The sequence below is a fragment of the Panthera leo genome, chromosome F2, assembly GCF_018350215.1.
Source record: "Panthera leo isolate Ple1 chromosome F2, P.leo_Ple1_pat1.1, whole genome shotgun sequence".
In the NCBI taxonomy this organism is placed as follows: Eukaryota; Metazoa; Chordata; class Mammalia; order Carnivora; family Felidae; genus Panthera; species Panthera leo.
The window spans coordinates 39,193,768-39,215,999 of NC_056695.1; positions in this window are offsets into that span (position 1 = coordinate 39,193,768).

Genomic DNA, 22,232 nt, shown 5'->3' on the forward strand with positions numbered 1-22,232 from the left:
CCCTCTTTGCCTACAGCCATTTGCAACTATGATCAGGTCCTGAGAGACTTTATTGTTAGTCGCTTGGGGAGAATGAATTAGATCATTTATCACTCACCCCTTAAGCCTAGAACAAAGCCAATTCTAAAGAGCAAAAAGTAAGTCATTTAACTTCTCGGTGGCCCAGTATATTTCTGACATTCTCTCATATTGCTCCTTGGAGCCTACAGTGTCTCCTCTTGGTTTTCTGGAGTCAAAAGTACCTTCTAAGTTGATCGACTCAGATCCCAACTGGAAAGGAAAGAAAAAGACATAGAGCATCTCAGTTGTGTCTGTAACTCTCAACTTTCCAAGGCCCAATTGTAAGACACCATGTGGGACAGACCCAAGAGGAGGGATGTGGTGGGTGGGGGAAGGGCATGTTGTGTAGAACATGTAAAAGGAGACCGAATTTATTCTCAAGGCACAAATCACATTTTTCTATCAGTTTGGTTTTTGCACAATTCAGATGCTAATTGATTAAAGCGAACTCTTTCCCTGTGGGATGGGAAGAATATTTTTCAGTAGAGATTGTCCTGCTCTAACCTACTAAGTCTATACTATGTCTGATACACACACACACACATACACACACACACACACACATATATGTGTATATGTTATATACTTTCTTCACTTCCCTGCCCCCACCCTGCCCCACAGACCTCATTCTCACCCTTATCTTCACCTCTGGCATTGTTTTTCAATACTGTGTCCCACAAAGCAGACAGAGCCCCTTTCTGAGGTTGGTTCCAAAAAGAAGAAAACCTTTCAACGGGACAGCGTGTGACATTTTAAGTCAGTCAGTCATCCCAGGTACAGAAACTCACAGGCTACGTGTTGTTCAGTATGAATGTGATTTCATTGTAATACCATGGCCAGTATTTTACCTTTACCATCTCAGTTCTTAATTAGGCAGAGGTACTATAAAAAAAATAGGAGAGATGATGTTTATAAATCCTTTTGAGACTTAAAAGGGTATTATTTAGAAATAAATACCCTTGGTAATTATTTTTATGGTTTCTACAACTAGGTCTAGTTTGTGGCTCTTTAACCCAAGGAGGGGATAGTGGGGCATCTGCTCTGAGTAAACAGAAGTTCACTGGATAAGCTACCAAGGTTATTGGTATGTGGTGAGCAAAATCATCAGGTGGCAGGGTCTGCTTATCCTCTAGCCAAGACTCAGTGAATGCCATGACTTAGGACAAGATCTGCCTCCAGAGCACATGTGTTCCCTGGAATTTGACTTTCCTTTGTTTATTTGCCTATATTGAGAATTTCCTACTTTATGAACATAACGGAAAAGGAGCAAAAATAATATGAAAACAGAGAGGGAGACAAACCATAAGAGAATCTTAAATACAGAGAACAAACTGAGGGTGGAGAGGGGGGGGATGGGCCAAATGGGTGATGGGCACTAAGGAGGACACTTGTCCGGATGAGCACTGGGTGTTACACGACAGTGATGAATCGCTAAATTCTATTCTTGAAGTCATGATTACACCACATGTTAACTAACCTGGATTTAAATTTAAAAAAATTAAAAATTAAAAAAAACAAAAATGAATTTCCTATTTTAATAATTAAGATACTGGGGCGCCTGGGTGGCGCAGTCGGTTAAGCGTCCGACTTCAGCCAGGTCACGATCTCGCGGTCCGTGAGTTCGAGCCCCGCGTCAGGCTCTGGGCTAATGGCTCGGAGCCTGGAGCCTGCTTCCGATTCTGTGTCTCCCTCTCTCTCTGCCCCTCCCCCGTTCATGCTCTGTCTCTCTCTGTCCCAAAAATAAATTAAAAACGTTGAAAAAAAAATTAAAAAAAAAATAATTAAGATACTGACGGTATAGGGCTGATAACTTAAATGTGTATATTTTATTGTGACCTTTTTTATTCAAACTTGAAGCGAAGCACAGTAGCTCTCTGACCTCAGGATAAACTTGTTGGGGAGTCCCATGCCCTAGGGTAAGTAATACCTCACTTCCTCCTCTTCCCCCCGAAACTACATTCACCCCTGCTCCATCATCCTCCTGACCAGGTATTATGTAGGTAGGTGTGTTCAAACTCAACAGTTGCCAAATGAATGAAATCAATCTCTACAAGTCACCTGCCCCCAACAAATATGCAATTAACTTACATCTATAGACTCACTGTAGTTTAGAATTACTATTTTGCTTTGATTTTATTGCTCACAGTAAGTCTCTTCTTTGATAAGCAATAAGAGCTAAGATGAGACTATGTAGTGTAATGGAAATAACATTGAATGGGGAGCTGAAAATCTATCTCTGCTTGGTTATTCTCTAGCTCTGTGACCTTGGACAAACCGTTTTATTTGTGCCTTAGTCTCCTCATCTGTAGCATGGGTGAGATGGCCTCAAAAACTTCTACAGTGTTTCCAGATCCAAAACTCAAAATTCTATGACTTTGAGCAGGAGATGAAATGTAAGTTTCACAGAGATATGACAGATATTTATAACTGTTGTTTCTTATAGAAGAAAACACTGCACAAGCCCTCAGTTATGTAGTATATTTAATTCATAGGCACACACACACACACACACACACACACACACAATCCCAGAATCTTGAGACAATTGGTTTCACTTAAATGTTCATCCATTTCTATGCCCTCCCCCAGCTCCACACCCATATTACGTTTATGACATAGTTTGAAGCTATTTGCCATGTGTCCACTAATGAAAATTTACAGAAGAGAATGCTTTCTAGAATCTTACCCATTATGATTATGAAAATAAATTCTTCGGTTGTATAAAAAGACGCAAAAATAATGTGAGTTTTCTACGAGAAACTTCAAAGTCTGATGGCGGAAGAAGGCAGGATGTGGTTCTATTTGTTTAAAACTGTTTAACTTTTTAGGTCCAAGGAGTGATATGAATACCAAAAGGAATGATTTCCAGGAGGAAGAGAAACTTTTGATGGTTGGCCTAATAAAATAAAACTACACATTAGTGAAACTGAATTCAAAGATGATTCCAACGCTGCTGCACACAGATGAGCCCTGTATCTGGATCGCATCCAAGCCCAACGGCTGCGCGCACTGTAACTACCATGTGTTATCTGCAAACCAGATCGTTTCTGTGCGGTAAAGACCAGCCAGCTTTCTTGGCCAAGCTGCTGCCATAAAACACACTACTGATTTGGTTTCTCGTGTTTTTTAAGGATATTACACTTTAATGCACGGTATACGCTGGGTCTCAAATTGTCCAGAGCGCTGTCGCAAATGACTGGTTGATGAACGTTTTGCCAGAATCGGGTCACATTTTGTCAGGTTGTTTTGTGTCACTGCAAATCATTGCTTTACCATGAGGACACTTTTTTTTTTTTTAACTTTTAAATCTTATGTAAAAGAATACAAAGCGCAGTTAAACATTCTCATTAGGAATAATCTGCCTGTAACAATTTACATGCATCAGCTGCCTTTTGATATCGGCTGTGAAAAGCAAAAGCATCATGGGATCTCTTAAAAGAACCGGAAAACTAAATGTCAGAACCGCATTTTTTGCACTGGGCTAGAGAGATTCCCGCCTTGTATAAAATACCTACATTCCAACACCTAGTGTTTGCTTTGGAGACTTACAAAGAGTTAATACAGCTTGTTTGGCATCAGATATCGGTATAATGGGCTTTTACTGAAGTAATTAAAATTTGTTTATAATTAATACAGATGAATTGGTTTCTGCACAATAATAGTTAGGAGATTAACAAAGGCCACATTTTGGCAACAAGACTACATTCTTTTCCAAGTGCTGTGGGACCTTATCCAATGAATGTCTGTCCAATCCGGCTGATTCTTCAGAGATGCCATATGGCACGGCTATGCATTATGACTTTTTTTTCTAAAAGGCAGCCATATGACATAACTGATCTTTAAAACGTTGTCAGAAGGCATTACCTGGGTAGGCTTCGAGCTGCTTTCCAAAAACTTAGCAAGCACAGGGGCTATTAATTATGAGCAAAAGAAATGTGCACGCGCACACTGGAAACTTGGCCTTCTTTCCTCTCTGGTCACAGCTGATCATGTCTCAAGCCGTCCTAACTGGGGAAGGAAGGAGTCTTCTTTTTTTTCTCTCTCTCTCTCTTTTTTTTTTAAACTTAACAAAAGTGAAAAAAAATTCTTCTTTAAAACACATTTTCATTATAAAATGTCGTGTACTTGACCCTAACAGGCAAGTAGTTGGCCACCTGTATGTCACTATATTTACTGATTTTCAACAACAACAACAACAATGCTATTTACAGCTAAAAATTTTAGAACAATGTTTAGGGTACCATGACTGAAAGAGAAAGAATTTTCTAGCTGTGGTGGCAGTTGATTTCTAGCTGACATCTACACCCTCTGTGTTCAATTTTGGATGGCAGAAAATGTAAATAGCTCAAATATTTTCTTTCTGATTTCCTCAGAAAATTAGTTTGTGCAAGGGGGAACATCCATTTTAAGCTTTCCATTTTCGTATGTGTGCTAAGAACAAGTTGATGCATTAGTTTCCATTTATAAATACCCTACTGAAATTTGCAGAACTCCATAGAGGGGAGAAACAGGGAATCGAGAGGAAGTCAATTAAATCAGTGGGGTCCACGCAGCTACGGCACCAGTGAGAACGTAAGTAAGTAAGACTGGGTGCTTACTCCCCCTAACCTACTGCTGCCATCTATCTCTTCAGATATCATTTACTGGACTTCTCCATTTGCATCTCAAATTCAAGGTGAATTGAACTTGGACCCCCCTCAGTCTTTCTCTATCTCTATAAACAGCAACTCCGTCCTTTTGGCAAATGAGTCCAAAAATCTTGCAGCCACCTCCGATGCCTTCTTCCTTCGCACCCCCGTCCAATCCACCAGCAGATTCTGTGAGCTCTAACCTCAGAACGTATCCTAACTTACCTTACTCCCCGCTACTTCCCCTGCTAGAAGCCTAGTCCTGGGCACTGCCATCTTTTCCCTCTGCCATTGTGCTAGTCTCCTGTTTCTCTGGTTCTGCCCCTCCACGCCTACAGTCTGTTTCTGTGACAGCAGCCCCAGTGACCTTGTCAAAGTAAATGTCAGACCATGTCAGTTCCCTGATCAAACTCCTCCCTCCACTGGCTTCCTAGCTCATTTTGAATAAAAGCCCTCACCAGAACTTCCCAAACTGAGTCTCGTTTCTTTTCTAAACTCACCCCTACACTCTGCCTTGGCTCACCCCTGCTCCACACTCACTGGCCTCCAAAAGAGCATGGCGTAAGCATGCACCTTCTGCCTCAGGGCTTCTGCACCTACTATTTATTCTTTCAGTGATGTTTTGGGGGTAGGATCCAGCTGGCTCGTGAGAGTCAATGTTAAATTGTCATAGACTATGCCAGCCAGTTGTTAAGCCAGTGGTAGCTAGAAACCAGCCGAGGTGGAAATATTTACACCAAGGAAATCGGCAAACTCTAAAAATCAGATCTCCTCATCCCATGGAGAATCTGTTGTTAAACCCTGACCAGAATCCCACTGTATTCTCTCTTCCTGGAGTGTGGCTCCTTTTCTTCCTCACCTTCTTTAGGTCTCCACACAAGACCTTGGAAGTGAGCCACTCTCAACTCCCTAGCTCTTATCTCTTCATTATTTTTCTCATTAACTGCTAATTTTGTAATTTTCATATTTATTTATTTATATTTTATTGTCGGTCTGTGCAATAGATATGGAATGAACGCTCAAATTAATTAATTAACGATCAATATATCTTCTACTCTGCCAATAGCCAGTTCATATCCATCAGAATTCTCCCTTACCATATATTGCCTGAAGTGCTAGTTTTTAAAACTATTTATTTCGACATGATTGATTTTATTTGAAATAATCTTAATCTCATAGAAGAGTTGCAAGAACAGTATTAAAAAAAACCTTGTACATCCTTCACTCAAATTCAATAGCTATTAACATTTTGCCACTTTTGATCTATGTTTCTTTCTAATGATCTATTCATCATCTAATTTAAAAAATTTTTTTTAATCTTTATTTTTTTATTTTTGAGAGAGAGACAGAGTGTGAGCAGGGGAGGAGCAGAGAGAGAGGGAGACACAGAATCCGAAGCAAGCTCCAGGCCCTGAGCTGTCAGCACAGTGTCCGATGCGGGGCTCAAACTCACGAACCGTGAGATCATGACCTGAGCCGAAGTCAGACGCTCAACCGACTGAGCCACCCAGGCGCCCCTAATTTTTTGTTTTTAACCAGAATCACTTGAGGTATTTTGCCCACTTTATGAACATCTACCTAAAGCATGTAGAATGTCTTTAGGTAGAATGTCCTCAGAAAAAGGCATATACACACACACACACACACACACACACATATATATATATATAACCACAGAATTATGGTCAACTTCAGGAAATTTAATACTTACATATTTAATATACACTCCATATTTAAATTTTGCCAATCATTCCCCAAATGTTCTTGTAACAATTTCTTCTCTCCAGTCCAGGAACGGAAGTTGTGTTCAGTTTTGTCTCTTTCTTCTTAAAATGGGACCCACACAAGATAGTCCTGAAACAGCTTCTCAGTTTTTATTTTTTTTTTGGTCTTTTGTGACCTTTTGGAAGAGTATAGGTCAGTCATCAATATAGACTGTCCTTCAGTTTAGGTTTGTCTGATACGTCCTCTCGATTAGATTCAGGTTATGCATTTTTAGCAGAAACACTGCATACAAGACATCATAACCTTCTTAGTGCCTCACACCAGGAGGCATACAGTAGCAATTTGTCCCCTTACTGATGAAACTTTGATTGATTAGTTAATGTCTTGTCTGCGGGTTTCTTCACTATGAAGTTATCATTTTTCTCTTTGAAAAATTTTTTTAACGTTTATTCATTTTAGGGAGACAAAGTGTGAGCGGGGGAGGGGCAGAGAGAGAGGGAGACACAGAACCCGAAGCGGGCTCCAGGCTCTGAGCTGTCGGCAGAGAGCCCAACGTGGAACTTGAACTCACAGACCGTGAGATCATGACCTGAGCTGAAGTTGGACGCTTAACCAACGGAGCCACCCAGGTGCCCCATCATTTTTCTCTTTGTAACTAATAACTAACTTATAGAAAGATATTTTAAAACTGTATAAATATCTTACACCTCTTCAAACTCCCATCCAGTTGTTTTACAATCTTTTGATGATTCTTGCCTTAATAAATTATCATTACGATAAATGCAAAATAGTGATATATATACATATATATACACACACACATATATATACACACACACACATATATATATATATACACATATATATATACATATATATATATATATATACATATATATATATATATACATATATATATATATATATATATATATACATATATAAAGTTTATTTATTTTGAGAGACAGAGAGAGAAAACTGGGGAGGGGCAGAGGCGGAGGGAGAGAGAGAATCCCAAGCAGACTTCGCACTCTCAGCGTGAAGCCTGATGCAGGGCTCAAACTCATGAACCGTGACATCGCTACCCAAGCCGAAACCAAGAGTTGGATGCTTAACTGACTGAGTCACCCAGGTGACCCAAAATAATAATTTTTTAAGTTATTTTTTTCTGGGGCACCTGGCTGACTTGGTTGGTAAAGCACATGACTCTTCATCTTGGAGTCATGAGTTTAAGTCCCTGGTTGGGTGTAGAGTTTACTTTAAAAAGAAAGATAAAAATCTCTTTTTTCTTCTGCTTCCATTATTTGGCATTCTACCACAAAGAAGACCTTTCCCTTTTCCTTTATTTATTACCAGTAAGAACGAATGGATTCTTACTTTATTTGATGGGTTCCAATCTATTATTGCCATTATTTATTTTGATCTAAAGTTGTCCTAGATGTGGTTGGTGGAGCCCCTTAAAATTGGCTCATGTGTACCTTTGACATGTCCCATCGTTCTTTGGAGCACATTTTAGTATAACAAGATTTTTTAGGCTAATGTTGTACTTTGCTGCCCTTACCCTGGAATCAGCCATTTTCAAAGGAATCTTGGTTCCTTTTATCCAGAGAATGGTACTTATTAACCAAGATAGGAGCCCTGGGTGTTTTCATTGTTACCAAGGTGTCATTTCTTCTAGGTCTTTTTAGCAGACAGAACTTGGGGGAAAAGGAATTGTATATGAATCATATGTGTGTATGTGCATGTAAATATATATATATACACATATATGCACACACAATTACATATATATACACATATACACACATATATACACACACAATTACATATATATACATATACACATATGTTATATGTATGTAAATCACCAATATTTTTGGAACACACATTTTATGTGTGTGTGTGTGTGTGTATGTGTGTGATGTGTGTGTATAAAATCATGAGTTAATGGTCTCTAATTCCAAATTAAGACCAAAGGGTTCTTCTTTATTTTCCATCACTGAGTATTTGCATCTCTCATAGTGAGAACCCTCTCTTCTAAGAATATTAACAATCTTAGTCCTTTGGTCAATCCTACAATACATAATAAAAAGAGTTTCAGAATCACTACACCCATGCTTGTCTAGAAACAAAAATACATCTTCTAAGTAGATTCCAAGGTTTGCTTAAAGTTCTTTTTGGCTTTTATAATGAAGATTTATAATTAAAGTACTGTGTTCAAAAGCTACTCAGTTTAGGGGCGCCTGGGTGGCTCAGTCGGTTGAGCGGCCGACTTCGGCTCAGGTCACGATCTCACGGTCCGTGAGTTCGAGCCCCGCGTCAGGCTCTGTGCTGACAGCTTGGAGCCTGGAGCCTGTTTCGGATTCTGTGTCTCCCTCTCTCTGACCCTCCCCCGTTCATGCTCTGTCTCTCTCTGTCTCAAAAAATAAATAAACGTTAAAAAAAAATTAAAAAAAAAAAGCTACTCAGTTTATGTGTTTTTAAAAACTCCTTCAAGGTGGTTATATTGTTTATTTGAAATATAGTTGGGGTCTCTTGTTTCTGTGTGTATACAGTTTGGCATTGTTACCCTCTCACCGTTGTTGGTTTAATTTTACATATTGAATATGTAAAACATCAATATGGCTCTAAAAGTCAAAACTGTACACAAAGGGTATTTAGAGAACTGTGGCTGTCTTTACTGTCCCTGTCACCCCATTCCCAACCACCCTTTGTGAGAAATCAGTTTCACTGGTTTCTGACTTATCCCTCCTGGGGTTTTGGGGTTTGTTTGCAAAAATAAACAAATGGGTACTTTTTTTTCATTCTTTCTTCTTCCGTAAACAAAAGACAGCATACTCCATGTATACTTTTTCACATTTTTCATTTTTTTGAAACAACACACACTAGAAATCACTCCAAGTCAGTTCACATAGGTCTTCTTCACTCTTTTTTTTTTTTTTTTAACAACTGTATGATATCCATGGTCTGTATGAATGATAGTTTACTCAAGCAATCTATTATTTATAGATTTCTCATATTTTGCAACTATAAGCAATGCTACAATGATGAAGCGCCAGATTTCCAGAGTTTGATTTTCTTAGTTTAAGATCATTGATAACATGTGCAGAAGCTAAACCACGACTCCGTCATTTATATTACACTGTGAGTGCACGGTAGGATAATGCCCGGTTACACTATGCACTAGGAAGACCTTAGAAAACAACAGCATCTACTCCCCGTGCAAGAGAGTGTGCATGGGTGTGTGGGCGTGAGTGGGGGAACAACAGAGGCGGGATTGCGGGGCAGAACTAGGGCAGCCGGAAAGGCAGATTTCTTCTACTTCCGAGCTGAATTTAAGCCTGGTTTACGCTAGGTATTTCATTCATTCAACAAACGCTTATAGGAAACTTGCCTTTTGCTAGGCATTCTTCAAAGCTCTGGAACACGGCAGTGGACAAGACGGACAAAGGTATTTTGGTTGTGGTTATCAGACTTACGGTTACCACAGGTGGGGGCGGGGCAGGAGTGGGTTCCTGGGTGAAGGTAGTCAAAAGGTACAAACTTCCAGGTATAAGATAAGTAAGGACCAGGAAATAGAATGTACTACATGATGTCTATAGTTAACACGGCTGTATGGTATATTTGAAAGTTGTTGAAACTAGATCCCAAGAGTTCTCATCAAGGGAAAAAAAATACTTGCCTCTTTCTTCCTTTCTTCCTCCCTCCCTCCCTCCTTTCTTTCTTCTTCCCTCTCTTCCTCTTTTTCTCTTTCTTTCTTTCTTTCTTTCTTCCTTTCTTATATCTATATGAGATGATGGATGTTACCTAAGCTTACTGTGGTAACCATTTCACAACATATGATGGCCGAATCACTGTGCTACACATCTTAAACTTACATAGTGCCGCATGTCGATTGTATCTCAATAAATTGGAGGGGACAAAAAGAGACAAAAACTGTGGCCTAATGGAGTTTGCATTCTGCTGTGGACACAAACAATAAATAAATACACCAACTGATAAACATATAATTTCAGAGCTGATCTATATGAAAAAGACAAAGTGACTCAGAGGAGGGAAGGAAACATTATTTTAGGTGGGGTGCCAGAGAATACCTTCTGTAGAGGTAAACTGAGCAGAGATAGGAGTGTTGTGAAAAAAAATATAAACAAACAAGCAACTTTGAACAAAAGTTTTGAAAAAGATTATTCCAGGCAGAGAAAACAACCAGAGCAAAGGCACTGAGGTGGGAATGCTCTCTGCTCTTAGTGGCTTCTAGGAACCTGAACTCAAATGAAGGAGAGGAGGGGTCTATGAGGAGGCAGGTGAACGATCATTTAGGGTAAGGATTTGGGTTTTGTTCTAGAAATATTGGCAAACTGTGCTTTTAAATGATCACCCTGGGTATCACGTGGAGAAATCTGCAAGGGGCAAAAGTGGAAGCAGAGGTGAGGTCACTGTAGCTTAGGTGAAAGATGGTGGCCTGGGGGCGCCTGGGTGGCTGGGTCAGTTAAGCGTCCGACTCCGCCTCGGGTCATGACCTCATGGTTTGTAAGTTCGAGCCTCCAATCGGGCCCTGTGCTGTCAGAGCTCAGTCCTCTTCGAATCCTCTGTCCCCCTCTCTCTCTGCCCCTACCTTGCTCACATCCTCTCTGTCAAAAACAAGTAAAAACATTAAAAAAAATTTTTTTTTTAAAAATACGGTGGCTGGGACTAGGGTGGGTACTGTGTGGGTAGTGAGAAATAATGATATTTAAGATAAACTTGTAAGGTAGAGCTCATGGAGACTTGCTAATGGCTGGTGGAGGGGAAGAGAGAGAAATTAAAGATGACTCTTAGATTTTATCTCACCAAGCCTAGGTAGGGAATGATACAACTGTGTTCTTTTACAAGCCCTCGGGAGGTACAGCCCAGTCTCATAGATGTAGGTCATCACCGTGCTTGTTCATTAAAGCCTTGTCAATTTATTCCATCCTTGCCAGAGATAAAGAATTTTCTGAAAAGAGAGGGAAATATGTGAGCCATGAGCATCGACAGAAGAAAATTCTTCCCCAAATGAGCTATGCCAAAATCCAGGCCGCTTTGTAATGACTGAGGAATTAATTCATTCACTCTTATTTTTTTTTCCCCCTTTAGCCAATGAGTATTGACTGCCTACTACATAGCAGGCCCTGTGCCGGGTGCATGTTGGGGGATATACTATCACAGACGTGGACCTGCCCCCAGACAGGTTAAGTCATCCTCACAGCATAGTGGCGGTCAAACACCGGGAATTGCAAACACTGGTTAATTCCAGTATCTGACCTCCACTGCTCTCCATCTGTATTAATTTGAGATTTAGCATCTGATGGCAAAGAAATTTAAGGAATCAATTTATACTAAATGAGGGAAAGTATTTTTTTGTTGGTGGTGGTGATATTTGCTTTAAATGAAAACGGTTGCATTTCTAAGCATTATTTTGTTGACCTTACTAAGATTAAGAGTCCTCAAATTGATAAGCATTTTATGAAGGTTGGCCATGCTTTCTTCATGGCTTTATTTAACCTAAAAAAAAAAAAGAGGTGCAAATAAAAAAAAATTTAGGATGAGATTTTTTTAAAAAGGACCTAACTGACCAGTAATAACCATTCCTGGTAAAGGCTTAGAAGATATTAAAATTCCTTGCTTTCGCAACAAATATTTAGTGTGGTTACAATAATTGAAAAGGCATGCCAGATTGCCTTCAAATATAAAAAGTTAGTGTTCATTGATATAGATGTTGATTCCACCATATATGTTCAGTTTGGGCTGTATGCAGGGCAGATCCTGGACTAAAGCAGCAGTTCTCAAAGTGTGGTTCTGGGATTAACAACATCAGCCTCACCTAGGAACATGTTAGAAATGCATACTTTGGGGCCTCATCCTAGAGCTAGTATATCAGAAATTTGGGGAAGGGGGATGTAAGGGGGTGGCAATCTATGTTATAATAAACCCTCCAGGTAGTTTTGATACTTGATAAAGCTTGAGAATCACCAGACTAAAGGATGCATTTTCCATTCATTCATTCAGCACATTTTCCTCGATTACTTATTGTGTACCTGGTACTTTCCTAGGTACTAGGATATGGCAGGAAATAAGGCAAACTAGGTCCCTCCTGTCAAGGAGTAAGCATATTAGAACAGCTGGGACTAAACGGCGAAACACAAACTGCTTTAAATATTCAGAACAGAGGAAATTTAATACAGGAATTGGTTACACAGGAAACGGAAGAACTGTGAAGGCAACAGGCCCTGAGAGCGAGGCAGTCCAGATATTAGCAACAGCAAGAAGTCGCTGTTACCCCTGGGCTGGAGCACAAAGGGAGATGGTGTTATCAGAGCGCAGGGGTCTAGGTCACCTGGCAGGTCTGTGGATAGGCAGCTGGAGAGGCACAGCGCAGGCAAGTGTCGCTTCAGACCCCAGGCCACCTGCGCAGAGAGGGATGGGGAAATATATCTTGACTTTTTTCTTCTTTCCACTGCCCCACCGGTTACTTCTAATTTTCCGAGCCCCATGGGAAACCTGCTGGCAAAGGGGGCTGGCCTGTGCAGCCTGCAGGGGAAAGCCTGGCAATACTGAGCGGAACAGAGAAGGCTGGAGAGCCAGGAGGACAAACAGCATAGCAATAGGGCACATACGTTCTAGGGGATTTAGAGTATTGCCCCCAATCCCCTGCCTAGGCTGTTCCTTGCACCTGTAATTGGCAGATGAAAGTTGAGAAATATTTTAAACTTGCACAATATAGGAGAAGTCGGAGCAAATTAAAAACAAGGAGTACGGCAGGGAAAATAAAAGTTCCAATTTATTTTTTTTCTGTCATTGTAATACATTTGTATTCTCTCCTAAATGAATGAGATATTTAGCATGAAAAGATGTTCATGTGCAAATAGAATAGGTGGATTAATTATACCACATTTCCTATCAATTCATTTTTTAATACTGACTACAGTGATTTAAGCTTTCAAAAAGCTAAGCGCTCACACAAATCATGTCTCCGGAGACTGTGTGCTTTGTGCTGATCAATAATTATTCTGTTAATTATGGAGATATAGGGAAAATTAGGCCATTTATAATTCTGCATGCATAAGAACAACTCTTCAAAGCTGAAAATACCTTTCTGTTTAGGTTGGCTTAATGCTCTGGAAGATGATTAGACCACATCCTCAATTAATCTTTTGGCAAGTACAATTTTCTTATTTTTCTACCAAGCTTATTTTGCTTTGGGAAGACTAAAAACTAAAAATCACGATCAGCCCAAATATATATTTTTTCTCCTGTTGGGTTTCTACCAACCTTTAAGACCTTTTCTGTGAAGGGATCTTTGATTCATCGAGTATTTAGTGCAGGCATCTCTGGTGCAAAATACTGTAGAGGGTAAAAATACTTTTCATAAGAATGAAGCTTGTACAGAGAGCAGTCTCCAAGCCTGGGTTTGAACAGTCTGCTGGCCAGATAGGCTGTACCTGTTAGATTTGTGACCTGGTTTGAATTAAATTATCTGAGTCCATTTCTTTCTTGGTAAAATGGGACTCATCATATCCGTCTCACAAAAAGCTATGAGAATTTAAAAATAATATATATTTCTATAGGTCTGATGCTGTGTCTGGAATACAGTGAGTGAGTACACTTATAACAATAAGTGTTAGTTTCCTTCCTAAATATTCTGCATACTTTCCCTCTCCCTAGATAATGTCATTCTTTTTTTTTCAATTTTTTAATGTTTATTTATTTTTGAGAGAGAGAGAGAGAGGTGAGGGGAGCAGAGAGAGAGGGAGACACAGAATCTGAAGCAGGCTCTAGGCTCTGAGCTGTGAGCACAGAGCCTGACCCGAGGCTCGAACCCAAGAACCGTGAGATCATGACCTGAGCTGAAGTCAGACACTCAACCGACTGAGCCACCCAGGCACCCCTGATAATGTCATTCTTTTATATTTGTTCTTTAATATCACTGAGCTCCCTCTGTACCTTTCTCACGGTCTTCCTATATTTTTCAACATCAGAATAATTGACTGCCATTGGCAGTCATTGTGGAGAGAAAAATCTCTCTAGCTCACTCATATTGTACTTTGACATTGACTTTATTCATTCAAAGTATTTATTGAGGCTCTGTGTTCCAAGCACTCTTCTGATGGGTCCAAAGTTCTCCTAAAACAGACAAGATGTTTTCTCACTCAGTTAGAAAGGTGTTTCAAGAACCAGCTACTAAGTGTATATGACATGCCAAGTTTGTTCTAGCAGTGAGAATACAACAGGGGACAAACAAGTCTTTGCCCTCATGAAGCTGAAAAATTAGCAAAGACCAACCGATCGATTAACAGCCTATGCTAAAATACGCCGTGTAGTGATAAGAACTTGGAAGACAAATAAAGCAGGGTGAGGGCACTAGGGATGGCAGGTGAAAACACGACTCTTAGTCAGAAAGCAGAATGAACAGGGGGAGTAAGCACCCGGAGCGTCGGCAAGATGAGAGGCTGTGGGCAGTGGAGAGGCCAAGTGCCATGACGAAATGCCAGGACACGGCTGGTGCGGTGACGGTGGAAAGAAGGGTGAGTAAGGAGCACAATGAGGACTGAGAGGCAGTGGGGCCAGTTCCCATTGGGCCGTGTGAACCAACATGAGCACTCTTCATCTTGTGAGAAATGAGGGGCGTTTCTGACTTATTTTCTAAGGAGCCCTCCGGCTGCCTGGTGGAAGAAGGTCTGCAAGAGGGAGGCATGGAGAGGCAAGCAGAGAGGTGGCTCTCAGGGAACAGAACTGTGGCTCTGCTTTAGTAGTGTTGAAAGAAATGAGGAGGGGGCAGGTTCTGAATAGATTTTCAAGATGGAGCCAATGGGATTTGCTGAAAATTGTAGATGGAGGGTGAGAGGAAGACAGAAGGCAAGCATGCCTTCAAGGGTTTTAATTTGAGCAATTGGAGAAAATCCCTTGCAGAGTGTAAACTCTGGTGGGGGAGGAAGGCACTGAACAAGTAAACCTACTGGAATGGCATTGACTAACCTGATGGGTGGTGGTGAAGGTGGGTCAGGCGGCCAGCGACACTTCTACAGGAAGTAGTATTTAGTCTGGGACCTGAAGGATGAGTGAGAGGTAGCAGGGGGAAGAGGAGAGTCTTAAGGGGGAGGGGAGGCAGTGGAGGGCACAGATGTCAACATATGTGGAGACCCTGACACAGACAAGAGCTTTATAACCGTCTGACTGTAGAGTAGACTCAAGGGGGACCTAGCCTGGTTTGTTCATTTGTATCTCTTCTACCGATGCACAACTTTTGCCCAAGTCCACGTATACCAAAGGTCTTTTGTTTGTTTGTTTCTCATTCAGCAAAATTCCAGTTTTAGCTTCTGGTTGTATAGCTGTCTTATGTTAAAAACCAGTAATTTTTACTTTGAGAAATTAAAAACAAATAAAGTTCAGAAAACAATAAAACACTCGCATGCCCATCATGCAGAATCAATAGCTAGGAACTAAATTGGTTTCCAGTCTTTTTTATTTTTAAGTTGTAATATTTTTTTTTTTTAGGCTGTTAAAGATGTAAGTAGAATTAACATATAATGCTATATTCGTTTCAGGCATACAATATAATGATTCAACAAGTCTATAAATTACTCAGTCCTCATCAAGATCCATATACTCTTAATCCCCTTTGTCTATTTTACCCATCCCACCCATGTTTTCCTGGCAACCACCAGTTTGTTTTCTGTATTTAAGCTTGTTTTTTTGTTTATCTCCATTTCTTTGTTTTGTTTCTTACATTGATTTCTTGGTTTACTCTTTATTTATTGACTTCTTAATATAGAATCTGTTTCTTAATATAGAATCGGTTTTCTCTCCTTATGCTTGCCACACATAGATCCATTCCGTTCCCCCATGGACATTTGTCATTTAGTATTTTTACTGTTATGATCCTATTAATGCTATTCACAACTGACCATAGGGTAAATCATATGTATTTTTCCTTTCCTGTACACTTTTGCTTTCCCTGAAGTTAATAACTACCCTTTTGTTTTGATTGTTTGCCTGATTTTTTTGTATATTTAATCACAAATCTAATCGCAGACTCTCATCCTGTTGCCTGAGCTCATGGTTCAGGCACTTCAGATATTCTATCCATTTAATTTTCTGCTGGAATGACATCGGAGACCTTGGCCTGCTTCAGTCCTGGCTGGGGGTGTCTGCGTCTCGTGTAGAAGTGGTCTTCTGGGACCTCCTTCTACCACTATTCTAGGAGTTCCTTTCTCCTCCCTCCTCCTGTGGGTACCTGTCTCCCTGAACCTGATGTCCTCTTTGCTTTTGTTGTTGTTGCTGTTGTTGTTGTTTTACTCCCTCGTTTGGATACTGCTAATCCTTAGTAGCACTGTGAGAAAGAAGGCACGAGCAACACATTTTTGATACCTTCTATGCTTTATTCTAGCCATACACTTGTTCCAGTTATCTGGGTGCCTCTTGCTATGCTGGAGGCTCTGTGAGGGCAGGGACTCTCCATTCTTCTTAGTGGTCCCCCGGGGCCAAGCCCAGCTCAACAATTAAGTACAAGAACAAATTGGTGAAGTTTATAACATGTACGCTTGGTCCATCAGTATCATATGTTTGAAAACAAGTTGTGAAACTTAAATTATCATAGAGGCATTTCCAAATACTTGTACACATGGCATCGGGTTGACCAACTATACGGATACTTGAGCTTTTTGGCATTCATGTGGATGTTTGATGTTTAATAGTCCTCTAGGCCCATTGTCAGATTTTATTTTGGGGTTGATAATTTCCATTTAAGTGCGTCTAATATATATCAATATATCTACACATATCTATATCTAAAACTAAAAAATAAAAATAGATTATATAAAATAAACACATAAGGGGTGCCTGGGTGGCTCAGTCAGTTAAGCTTCCGACTTCAGCTCAGGTCATGATCTCATGGTTCATGAGTTCAAGCCCTGCGTCGGGCTCTGTGCTGACAGCTCAGTGCCTGGAGCCTGCTTCAGATTTTTTCTCTCTCTCTCTCTCTCTCTGCCTCTTTTCCACTCATGCTCTCCCTCAAAAATAAGTATTAAAAAGAATAAAAAATAAAATAAAATAAACAAACAAAATGTAATTACATATATGCAATTAATATATAAAAATATAAATACAAAATATGTAAAATTATATCATATAATGTAATTATATAGTATTAATACAATATAAAAAATATATGCAATTTTATATATGCAATTTTATATAAATGAATCAATGCCATTTTTGTTACTTTTTTACTGTTTTATTGTGGTAAAAAATATATATATGACAAAATTTGCATCTAATACTATTTTGAAGATCAGTCTTTAATGTAGAAGTTTGTGAATCTATGACTACCTGTGTCTGATAGGACTAATGAAGAACTCAGACTGAAATTCACAGGGCAATAATGGGGAAAAGATCTGCATTTTTAAGAGTTTAGATAGTTTTTTCCGATGTAAAGTTTTTTCCGATAGTTTTTTCCGATGTACTTTATGTGTTGCATAAAGTAATTGCATATGGTCAGGATGGGATACTACTAGATAAGAGTTAAAGCAATTGTATATGTTATATGTTACAAACCGAATAGAATTGTAATAGTAACCAAAAATTATTGGGCTATTCGTATCTGCTGACACAATGCTAAGTATTTTACATATATTAAGTTTTTTTGCAAAAAAATTAGTTCTCATACAAATAGTGAATTAAATAGTACTGTTTTTTCCCCTTTTTTATATATGTGGCATTAGGCAAAAAGTACAAAGTTATGTAATATTAACTGGTCTGGCCAGGAGGTGAACCAAGGCAGTCACTCTAGAAACTGGACTCCTCACTGCTAGGCCCTCCTGTCCGTACTGGAATCAATCTCCGCGCTTTTGGAACGAGAACTTGATTTAGATTCAGAGTGTATTCAGTTTATTATTCAATTTAGAGTTGAGTTCCTATCTCAGCTATATCACTTACTAACTTTTTAAACTTGGCTTCAATCCACTTGACCTCACGCCAAAGGAACAGGGACAAATAATATCGATTTACGCCGAAAATTACATGTGGCACTAAAGGATAGCCCGTTGCTTTTTTCCCTTAGGACTTTGAAATTCATCTCAGCATAAAAGATATTGTTCTATACCCAAGCACTAGTATGTCTAGGAAGACAGTATTTGTAATAAGAATTGACCATCAAAATCAGGAGAGCACCCCTGTCCTTTCAAAACTAGCATATATTAACTTTTTGCAGGAGTTGAGAGATATAAGATTCACAGACATCCAATTAACAGTCTAACAGGACAGAAACAGTTACAAAATTAATTACCTATGATTATCACACAAAAGGAGGTGATTACATTACTTGAGTGACAAAAAGGAAAGTGTTCAGTGAAGACAAAAAAGCACCAGTGGTTATAAACTGATAAAAACAAGGTTACCCATGGTTCACATAGAAATAGCACGCTTTAGTTTCTGTTTTCACAGTAACATTAAAATAACGTGTTTTCCATTTTCTTAGGCATCAGTACATCTTTTCAAGGAACATATAGTTATCATTAAACCTTTGTTTTGCTTTTCCCTCGCTACATTTTATAAACATCCATCACTAGAGAAAAGTATAAAAGAAACAATCTAGTGGCAGCTGAATCACATCAGAGGCATAATTAATATCTTCCCAACTCCTGCTAGTCCATTCAGACTCAGCTTAAAACCCTTTTGCTCACAAGCTTTGTTTAGCCTCCTTGATTATTAGGTGCCTCGTAAAATTATGCTCTCGGAGCACCCTGTATTTCCAGAGGAATTAAAATCATATACAGTTGCTCGCTTAATGTTTTGTCATACGGCCTGGAAGCTTGCTCTATAACCATGCGCCATATTGGCTTAGTCAATGCCCTGGCCGGTGCCTGGCATTCCGAACATGCTAAAAACTTAGTTCTGTGCTTGACACTTTACGCTAATTTGATGTACACCTTTTCTTGTCTCAGTCTCCTTTCCCCACTAACCTCCAGACCCTCTCATAGAGCACTTACTCTTAATACTCTTCAAAAAAACAAAAGGGAGAGAATAAATCAGGAAAAGCTTTCATCTTTAGACACTGCCTCATCACTGACACAGTACCTTCCTCAAAAACATGTCACCTCCAAGGAAGTTTCTCGTCACTATATCACGTTTACCAAGGGTCAGTCACGGGAAGAAGTCTATCATTGCTGTCAGCTTTTTATATTGTATTTTGTAAGTCTAGTACTCCAGAGGTTTCTTCATAGTATTTTCTCTGTAAATAAAGTGCATGGTCACTTGGTGGCCCATGTGACTTGGTTATTTTTTTCATTGGGTCCCTACTGATATTTGAAGGTAAGTAAAGATACGGAATTCAGACTTGTGGCAAAGTCATACAGTAAAGAAATAATTAGAAAAAATGTTAAAATTTCTTTGCTCCCTCTTTAGCAAGGGAGAAATTAAAGAGTTGTCTGTCTTTGTTTTTGCCACTTTCTTCCCTCTCATTTTCTCTTGAGCTTGTTTTCATCAGGCTGTTATCCATTTCACTCCAATTCAAGAACTCTTGTCAAATCACTAATGACTTCTCGCATTACCAGATTCTGCGTTCAATTCTCAGTCTTTATTTTACCTGAACTTCTTGGCCTGTGGCACAAATAATTCCTGAACCACGCTCTTTACCCAGCTTTGGGCCACCCCTAAGATATGGCGAACAGACCCCTTTTGGACCTCATTTTTATGTACGAGATCTATTTGCCCAAGTGCCTAACTTTTCTACTTACAGATTATGTTCAAAACTGAACTCATGGTTTTCTCCCTGAAGTCTGCTCCTCTGTTGGGCTCTCCACCTCAGTTAGTCACAAACCTCAGAGTCACCCTTTGCTCCTCTCTTTTTCATTTAACCTTACCTCAGCAAAGCCTCTTGTGTCTATTTGCAACATCTGTTTTTTGAATGTATTCTTTGATTACTACTTCCAGAATGCTCCTTGGTCCACACCAATGTCCTCTCTTATGCAAGGCTGTAGTCACTTCCTAACTGGTCCTAATCCCCCTTTCTTCACCCACTACCCACCCCCACCTCCCCAGTCTATTCTCACAGCAACCAGAATGATCCTTTAAACGTATAACTCACATTTTACTCCCGATTCGAAAATATTGTCATGGCTTCCTCCGAATAAAATCCAAGTGCTAACAATGACTGAGAAGGCCCTGTGTGATCTGACATCTATCTACCATTCTGACCTAAATTGTACGACTCTCATTGTTCTTGTTTCAGACACATCAGACTCGCTCACATCTCAAAGCCTTCACATTTGTTCTTTCTGCTGGAATGCTCAGCTATTCCGAGGGCCCACTCTCTCACTTCATTTAGATCCCTGCCCAAACATTACTTTCGTATCTAAAATAGCATCTACTTGTCATTCTCTAACCCCTCAGCAGCTTTAATCATCTTCACAATATTTATTAATGCTTGACACTATGTTATTCTTTCTAATATGTTTGTTTGATGGTTGCCCATTTCCCCAATTAAATGTCAGCCCCATGACAGCAAAGGTTTTATTTTGTTCCCTGCATCCTCAGTGCCTAGAACAGAGTCTTGCAACAGAGTAGGTACCAAATAGTATTTATTGAATGCATAGATGAAGAAATATATAGAAAGCTAGAAGTGGTGGTCATGTAATATACTTAAAGTACCGAAGAAATTGTCAGTGTTTTCATTCAACAGACCTATTCTGAGTGTCTATTATCTGTGATACTGTGCTGAGCAATAAAGCATGAAAAAAAATTCCTGTCCTCTGAGTTCTCATGGAGTCCATAGTGGTAAATATGGAAACATACCAGTCACTTTAGAAACAGGGACACAGTGTTCCCATTGAGATTTCTTATACCGGCCTTTCAGTTTTGGCCCATTAGTCATACTGGAATTACAGATCTTCAAGATACATTGGTCCCCTCATAGTCAACCAGGATGAAACCAGTCATTTGATTTCGTCCCCAGATGAAAGCGATTCCACTTAAGGGTCCCCTTGTGATTCCATTCAGGGTGGAGGCCGTGTCTAAAAAAATAAAGCCTTTGGAATATATCTGAGTTGTGTCAATAGTTCAGGTAGTCTTAAAACTTGATTTATTTATAAGCATTTTCTTTAGAAATAGATTTATCCACATCCATTTACTCTGCTATCATAGGGTTAATAGGTGTCAAGATATTTATCTTAAATAGAGATTAAAAAATGGTCAAGCAAATGCTTCCATATAACATCTACGTGAGGATTGTTTATATAATTGTCACACCTGCTGTCTTAGTCATTTTGGGCTGTTCTAACAAAATATCAGTCTGGGTGGCCTAAAAATCAGAAATTTATTTCTCATAGTTCTAGAGGCTGAGAAGTTCAAGATCAAGATGACAGTTGATTTGCTTTCTTGTAAGGACTCTTCCTGCCTTGCAGATGTCTGTCTTCTCGCTGTGTCCTCATATGGCATTTGCTCAATGCATGCCACCTAAGGGATGCGGAAAGGGTAGAGAGAGAGACAGAAAGAGAAAAAGGAAGAGAGAGAGGCAGAAGGAGAGAAAGGAAGAGAGAGAAGCAGAAGGAGAGGGAGAGGGAGAGAGAGATCTTCCTCTTCTTGTAAGGTCAATAATCCCATCACAAAGGTCCCAACTTTATGACCTATTCTCACCTTAATTACCTTCCAAAGGCCCCATCTCCAAACACCATCACATTGGGGGTTAAGGACTCAACATGTGACTTTTGGAGGGACCCAGGCATTCAGTCCATAACATCATTTAGCACAATAAATAATGTTTATTGTATTAAGTAGAAATTACAGGTGTGCTGGTTGATGGGGAAG